The sequence below is a fragment of the Squalius cephalus genome (assembly GCF_949319135.1).
Source record: "Squalius cephalus genome assembly, chromosome: 2".
Lineage (NCBI taxonomy): Eukaryota > Metazoa > Chordata > Actinopteri > Cypriniformes > Leuciscidae > Squalius > Squalius cephalus.
Genome location: NC_137123.1, coordinates 4,608,404 through 4,616,491, shown reverse-complemented (window position 1 = coordinate 4,616,491; position 8,088 = coordinate 4,608,404). Strand labels below are relative to the sequence as shown.

Below are 8,088 nucleotides of genomic sequence, written 5' to 3'. Positions count from 1 at the left end.
AGAGTTCTCCGCTCAACCACAACAGAGGTTCCGGGTCATCTAAAAAGAGCACCACATCTCCTTCCAAGGCAGTGCATAATATGCAGAAGAGATAAATATTTCACCCAGAAATATAACCGGAAGAGGGTAAAGAAGAATCTTCAGAAATGTGAAACACTGACAGCTGGTAAGCTGCTTCTTGCAGCGGAGTCACGCAGGGATGAAAATCTTCTGTTACAAATACGTGGAATGGACCTTGTTGCCTCAGAAGCAATGTATCATTTCAGATGCTACAGAAACTACACTGTATTTCTGTACAAAACAGATGAACATGACTGCACAGGAAACAACCAGTTTCAGACTGGATACAAGCATTTCTGTACAACAGTGGTGGAGGAAAGTTTGCTAAGAAAGCGGAAGGTGCTAAAGTTATCAAAGTTGAATGCACTGTTCAAGAAATGTGTCCTTGAAACAGAAGGAATTGACATCTCCTCCTACAAATCTGGTTCCTTAAAAACGAGACTAAAAAAGTCATATCCTTTTCTAAAGTTTCAAAAACTATCAAGGCATGACTTTGTCTATGTTGAGGATTTGACACCACACGAAATGGTCCAAGATGAAGTTGCCACAGCTGGATCATCTTTGTCATCAGCATCTTCATCCTCATCATCAGATGAAGAGAGCACAAGAAGAATTGAAACAGATGACACAAATGAGAGCCGCCTCTTGTTCCATGCAGCCATGACACTGAAAGATGCCATAGTTGAAAAGTGTAAGGCAACACCCAAACTCACATGGCCACCAACAGCACAGCAACTTACGATGTCAGCTGCATCAAATCTGGTCCCAGATAAGCTTTTCAATTTCATTGCATGGACTACAGCGATGACAACAGATCCCTCTACTGACAATGAAAGAGTGAATGTTAGTGAAGAGGAGGCTGAGAAGATTGTGTCAATTGGCCAGGATGTTATTAAGCTAACAATGAAAGGGAGATGGCTTATGCCCAAACATTGTGCATTAGCCATGGCTGTTAGACACATGACAGGATCAGCTCAGCTGATAGGCTTATTGAATGGTCTTGGGCACTGTTCCTCTAACTCGCAGGTACTTGAACATGACACAGCTTTAGCACAGCTACAAATACTACGAGGTGACACTTACATCCCCCAAAACATGCAAGTACAGTTGCAAGCAACTCTAGTTTGGGACAATAATGATTTTGGAGAGGAAACATTGTCTGGTAAAGGGACTACACACAATACAAATGGCATTATAATTCAAAAAATGATTCCATGTAACGAACCTACCCCTGACCATCAGTGTTTACAGAAAACAAGAAAGAGGTCTCTTGATCCACCCTCTACTAACCTTGAGACATACATCAGAGGGAAGAGAACAGGCCCAGAACACTTTGGAAAAGAAGTGGAACTAAATCGAGACACCCACATCCTTACCAGGAAATCAACACAAAAATTAGATGGTGCCTACTTCCTGATGAAGACTGCAGTCCATGGCAAAGTCCTTCCTTCCTGGACTGGTTTTAACACCGTAATCTGTGGAGATCCAATTCCACCACCAACCAACATTGGGTACCTTCCAGTGATTGATGCAAGTCCTACAGAATTGGGAACTGTAAAAACCATCCTTAAAAGATCAACAGAAATTGCAGACAGACTCCAACTTCAAGAGATAGTTCTAGTCTTTGACCAAGCCATCTATGCCAAAGCTCAGGAGATACGGTGGAAAAGTGAAACATACAAGGAAAGACTTACAATTAGAATGGGGGAGTTTCACACATGTATGGCTTTCCTGTCCTGTATTGGCAAGCGATTTGGAGATGCTGGCTTACAAGACATTCTGATTGAGGCTGATGTTATTGCTGCTGGGTCTGTTGGAGGAGTTATAACAGGTCACCAATATAACAGAAGCATCCGAAGCCACAAGTTGATGTGTGAGGCACTACACAGGTTACGCTGGCAAGCCTACCTTGAAACCCTTTCTCAAGACTGCCGTGAAGCTGCTTTAAAAGTTGCTGCTGACCTCCAAAGTGCATTTCCTGAAGAAAAATGTCAAGTAATTATTGAATCACAGGTGTTCAACACAATCCTTGAAGGCTATGACAAATTCAACAAACAACAAGAAAGCAAGACATACCAGTTTTGGAGTTCCTACATTGAAATGGTAGAGGATCTGCTATCATTCATCAGGGCCACACGAGAGGCAAACTGGGGTCTGCATCTTTCCAGCATTCGGTTCATGCTGCCGTGGTTCTTTTCCTACGACAGAATCAATTACAGTAGATACCTATCAGCATACTGGCAGGAGATGAACATTCTAAAGGAAACTCATCCAAGAATCTACACACAGGTCCAATCAGGTGACTTTGTGGCACAGAGGCAGCAGGCATATGCCTTTACAGGCACTGCATGTGACCAGGTAATAGAACAGACAGCAAACAGGGACTCAAAGACCAAAGGTGGGCTTACAGGTTTTTCGTTGAACAAAGGTGCAATCCACAGGTGGACACTGACACAGCACGAGAGAGCAGCCATCACAATGGAGGTCAAGGACATGGCTGGGCAGAACACATCAACTAGACAGAGAACAGAATTGGATGAGAAAAGAAAGGAACAGGATGAAAAAGATGTTCAGAGCATTCTGTCAACCATACATCACATGATGAACCCATTTGACCAAACACTGGAAAAAGAACATCTTTACCATGTTACATCAGGTCAGGTAGCATCAGAAGCCATCTCTGCAGATCTGCTGAATGCAAAGGAAATAGGTGAGAAGGCATTTGTTGAATTCTTTCAGCAACGTCTCAACACAGATAAGGTTGAATTTCATGCACCATTGAAAAAAATGAAACTCAAGACATTTAAGGACACAGCTACCTCCAGTGTCACCAAAGTGAAAGGCCGAGAGATAGCCCTCAAAGCAGATAGAGATCTCTTCGCAAGGCTTATTGTGGTTGGAACAGTGAGGAAGATAGACATAGGGGAAATGCTGGTCTATAGTCTGGGGCCCTTGCCTGCAGCAATTGCAAACGTTGATGGCTCGATTGTAAAAACAGACAAAGCCAAATTAATGCACTTTCTAGAAGGGTCAGTAAATCCACCAGCCACAGTTGAAATCCCTGATGGCTCAACCTGGGTGTGTGATGCAATGGCTCTAGTACAAGCCATGAAACCCCAAAATACATTTGGAAGATTTGCCAACAATGTACTTATGTACCTGATCAATGCAGCCAAAGCAAGTAAATCAAAAGTTGTGCATTTTGTCCCTGATACCTACAAACAGATGAGCATAAAGAACGCGGAACGAGACAGACGAGCTACAAAAGGATGTCAGTTGACTAAAATATATTCAGCTGACCAGAAAACACCAAAACAATGGTCCAAGTTCTTGTCTTGTGGTGACAACAAGGAGCAACTGCAACAGTTTTTCTTTGAGTCGTGGTCTAAGTCTAGGATAGATCAAATTGAGGACATTACATTGGTAGTTGGACATGGCTCTGAGTGTCACGTAATCAGAATAAACAACAGTGGCACAGACCTTGAGGTGTTACCACTGCCAGCACTGTCTACGACACAGGAGGAGGCAGACACTCGGCTGTTGCTTCACTGTGCGCATGCCTCACAGTACAGTACAAATATTGTGATCAACAGTCCTGACACTGATGTGTTTGTATTGGCCATTTCATTCTGCAGGGAAATTGAAGCAAACATCTACTTTCACACAGGTAAAGGAGAAAACAAACGCACCATACATGTACAGCAAATACAGAGCCATCTAGGTGATAAAATATCAGATGCTCTGATTGGACTTCACTGTTTCACTGGCTGTGATACAGTAAGTGCACTGTATGGCGTTGGTAAAGTGAAGGCAATTAAAACACTGCTTTCTAACGAAGACCATTGTGCCACAATGAGCAGGCTGGGAACAGCTTTTCAACTGCCAGCAGATCTGTATGAAGCTACAGAAGCATTTACGTGTGCACTCTATGACGTTAAAGACTGTAGGGATGTCAATTATGCAAGGTCTCAGCTGTTCAAGAGTGGAAAGTGCACAGACAGAAGTCTACCACCAAACAGGGATGCCTTGCATAACCACACCCAGCGGGCAAACTACCAGGCAGCCATATACAGAAGGTCCCTGAAGAGTCAGCCTGATGTTCCCCCACCAATGGCCCATGGTTGGAAGATTGAGGGAGACTTCTTGAGGATTGACTGGATGACACTTCCCCCAGCCCCTGTCGGCATCTTGGAGCTTGTGTACTGCTCCTGTAAAAAAACACAATGTGTCAAAGGGAGATGCACATGCAAATTGAACGAGCTCCCATGTACAGACATGTGTCTTTGTGTGGACTGTGAGAACTTCCCAAATTAGGTATCAGTGTAGGCGTCTTTCTAGCAAGCGGAAAGAGAAATGTAAAAAAAAAAAAAAAAAAATTTAATTACTTTGTTGTTGTTTGATAAAATGTATAACATTTAGGATAAATATTGTAATGTAATGTTATTTGATACATGGTATCGCTCCCATGACTAGCTATTAGGTTATCTGCTGTTGATGTAAACCTATTTAATAGCCTACATGTTATCTCTTCCATGCCTAGCTAGTAACATTAGGTTGTCTATAGTTGATATAATCCTATGTAGCTAGCTAATAAAGTTACATGGTATCTCTTCCATGACTAGCTATTGGGTGGTGTAGCTAATAGATGTAAACTTATATAATAAATGTTATCTTTTTCACTTCAATCTCTGTCTAGTAATCGTCTTTCATATCCTAATTTACGGCGCTACAGCCTGATAGAATAAAATATTACGCTCACACACACAAATGCTCACACACATACAAGTGAAATGCTTTTACAAACACAACTGAAACGCTCTCACTCACACAACTGAAACGCTCTCACTCACACAACTGAAAAGCATTTCAGTATGTTGTATGCAAGCATTTCAGTTGTGTGTGTGTGTGTGTGCGTGTGTGTGTGTGTGTGTGTGTGTGTGTGAGCGCGTTTCAGTTGTGTTTGTAAAAGCATTTCACTTGTATGTGTGTGAGCATTTCATTATAGTATGTGAATGAATTTGGTTTCATATGTGTGTATGTGAGAGGAAAAGTATATGCATTGCAATTCTGAATAATGTCCCTAGGGGCACCTCATACATGCACTACTAAAATTACATCTAGCTAACATTTACACGCTAACACGTAAGCTCTGCATCTCCTCACTACAAATGTTTTCTTTTCTGTGATCTGTAACATTATGTCATTTCTAACAAGTGTAACGTTACCTGTAAATACAAACATAAAACGGAATAACGTTATACGTTAACGGTTTACAGAGTTCATGCACTAAACTAACATTAGCTAACGTTATAAGATAGGTACAAACAGCAGTTACACGCAGTACTTACCGGAGCCATTACACCTGGAATCTTGGATGCCGCTGTTAGGAAAATTTCATTTTCCTGCAGGAAAATGTTTGATTGTGTAGTTTTCTGTAGAGAAGATTTTACACCATAGAAAGTGCTCCCGCTTTTATGGCATGGATGTAGCTAGCGAACGCATGTGCTACCGCTGCAGTCGTGGTAATGGGATATTTTGAACGAATATTATTGGCAGACGTTAGTCACGTGACGATAGAATTCGTTTTTTCATTGGTTAGATGTATAGTACTCCCTCGCGTTTGCCTAATCCGTTATTAAACGTAAATTTAGTTTTCAAAAAAAATATGATCGACTTCACACTGCCAACAAACGAATACATGTTCAGAAAAAAAATATTTAGTTTATGTGAAAAAAGCAGCTACTCTATCCTCGAGGATCTATCATTTCAAAAACTAAAGCAGATAGCAGCGTTCGGCCCACCGTCTATGAGTCGGCGTTTTGAGTCAACGAAAACGTAGTGTTTTGAAAACACTCTCCAAATTTGATGAATTTGAAAACACAGTTTTTCCATCACCATGTGGACTGTGAAAACGGAGTTTTTTTGAAGACGATGACGCATTTCAAGTCATGTGATGCAGTCATGTGACCAATTCAGTCAAGATGGTGGACGACATCGTACAGCAGTTGTTTTTTGCTGCTCTCCGCTTTGCCAGCCTTGTTAAAGAGCGATGTCAGTTTGTACATTCTGCAGATATAGCTTTTCTTCAAAGGAGACGGAGGTTTACTCGCAGTTGTTGTTCAGCGGCGAAACTCGAGTGGAGATTTTGGGATAACTTTGTGTGTGTGACTGTCGTGCCCGAGGAGAGGCGTGAGAACTTTAGGATGTCTAGGGATTCTCTGTGTCCTCTGAGTGAACTGTTACGACCTCACATTCAAGGCCGTAAATATTATAACAATCAGTTATATTATTTCAATCAAACATAAGCACATAAATTTTACCTTCAGTGACACACAGAGTTATCAACAATCAGCGTATGAATCTCAACAATGGTATTACTTACGATCTTAAACTCTGGACAAGACTAAGTCTAGGACTATTTAAAACCATGACAGATAAGTCAGATTTCTGTTAATCTGAAGACAAGGCTTTATCTATCTCCAGGAAACCGCCCCATAATGTCTTTTCATCAGTAAATCTGGATAAAGACTCATTGAGCTCCTCCTGAAACTGTACATTGAGCTCTTTCTGCCAGTAGGAGGCAGTGTCACATTGAGCTTGTGGATTGAGAGATTAGAGATGGATTGAACTAAACTCTGTAAATGAAGTTGTGTTGGACAGAATAGAACAATGATTGTATCTTAAACTTGAGAGATTGATTGAACTTGATCTATTAAAAACCCTCAAAATAGTATCTATGAGTTCCTGGATTTCATAACGCTGATAAACGTGTGTTAAGTGTTGAAAGTGGCTCAAGGATGATTGTAAGGCAATTGCACCATTTTTTCCATTGTTGGATGATTTTCATTGGGATTTTAAACATTATTTAATCAAGAAAGAGACATGGTTTTCCTCTCACACAATGTTATTAATTTTCAATTTCAAGTGTTTTCCCAGAGCATTTGTGCCACCATGTCAGGTAAGATATTTGCTGCAAAGAAATTAATCCTCTGGATGGAAAAACTTTTTATTTTTTATTTTGTTGACAGCTTAATGTGCTGATCAGTGTCTGATATAGCCTAGTTTTATTTATTTGCCATATTATTCTTGTGTAAACACACATCTCAGCTACAGCTTCTTTTAGCAGTAATACTACACTCTAAAAAGAGATGTGTTAAAAAACAACACACAAGATGTGTTGATGGAATTTGACACATGTTGTGTAGATTTTTAACACACAATGTGTGTTAAAATGTAACTCTGGATAGAATAGCACTGGTGGAGGAGAGTTTGTTTTTATGAAAAAAATTATAGGTATATTTTATATGGCATCCCATAAAATGCTCTAAAATAAATAAAGCAATATATTCAAATAAATAAATTAAATCTTAATTAATGAAAACTTAACGGGTGTTTTTTTTTCAGCCAATCACATCATGCCTCTTTTTCAATGTCTTTTTCAAATGCTGCTTTCACTTGTTATTAATAACCAGATTAACTTTATTTCTGTCAGACTCTACAGAAGCTCTTATTGAGAATGAACAGGTTTTGGTGTTGATGATTCATTGAATGTTTCATTTAAAGTCACCAGAATCGTGATTAGTGTCAGCTTTATTTGAGCTATTGACTCTTTAACATTAGTTTTCTCTGATTGCTGTAAATGTGTATTTAATCTGCGCATTTGAAAAAGCAGAAATAATCATGAGAAAAATATGCTCAGATGATAATATTATCATCATGGACATGTAAGATTATTCAAATGGAGCTCAGAAATAGTTTAATATTTGAAAGATGAGTGTAACACACAAAAGATTAGCATAATGCACTTAGCTTAAAATTAATTTTTAAATACACAGTTTGTACAGAACTTTACAGTCTAAGGTATCAAACAGACATCAAGAATCAGCGTATGAATCTCAACAATGGTGACAAACTAAAAGCTTCATGCCGCAATGCATGCTGGGTGCCACAATAGTGCAAATCTCATCCATGACTCCCAGCATGCATTGCGGCATGAAGCTTTTTGTTTGTCACCATTGTTGAGATTCA

The 8,088-nt window shown here is 39.9% G+C and overlaps 1 long non-coding RNA gene across 2 annotated transcripts; it reads right to left on the bottom strand.

Annotated features, from left to right (window-relative positions):
- Window positions 1-1,544: 1,544 nt before the first annotated feature.
- LOC307151933 lies at window positions 1,545-2,575 on the bottom strand. Of its 2 annotated transcripts, XR_013819950.1 has the most exons (4): window positions 2,469-2,575; window positions 2,137-2,258; window positions 1,969-2,038; window positions 1,545-1,870 (listed from the first exon to the last, which is right to left on the bottom strand). It is a non-coding gene; the product is annotated as an uncharacterized lncRNA (long non-coding RNA). The 2 variants fall into 2 exon arrangements; XR_013819951.1 differs by having other exon boundaries at window positions 1,969-2,258; window positions 2,469-2,570.
- Window positions 2,576-8,088: the final 5,513 nt, after the last annotated feature.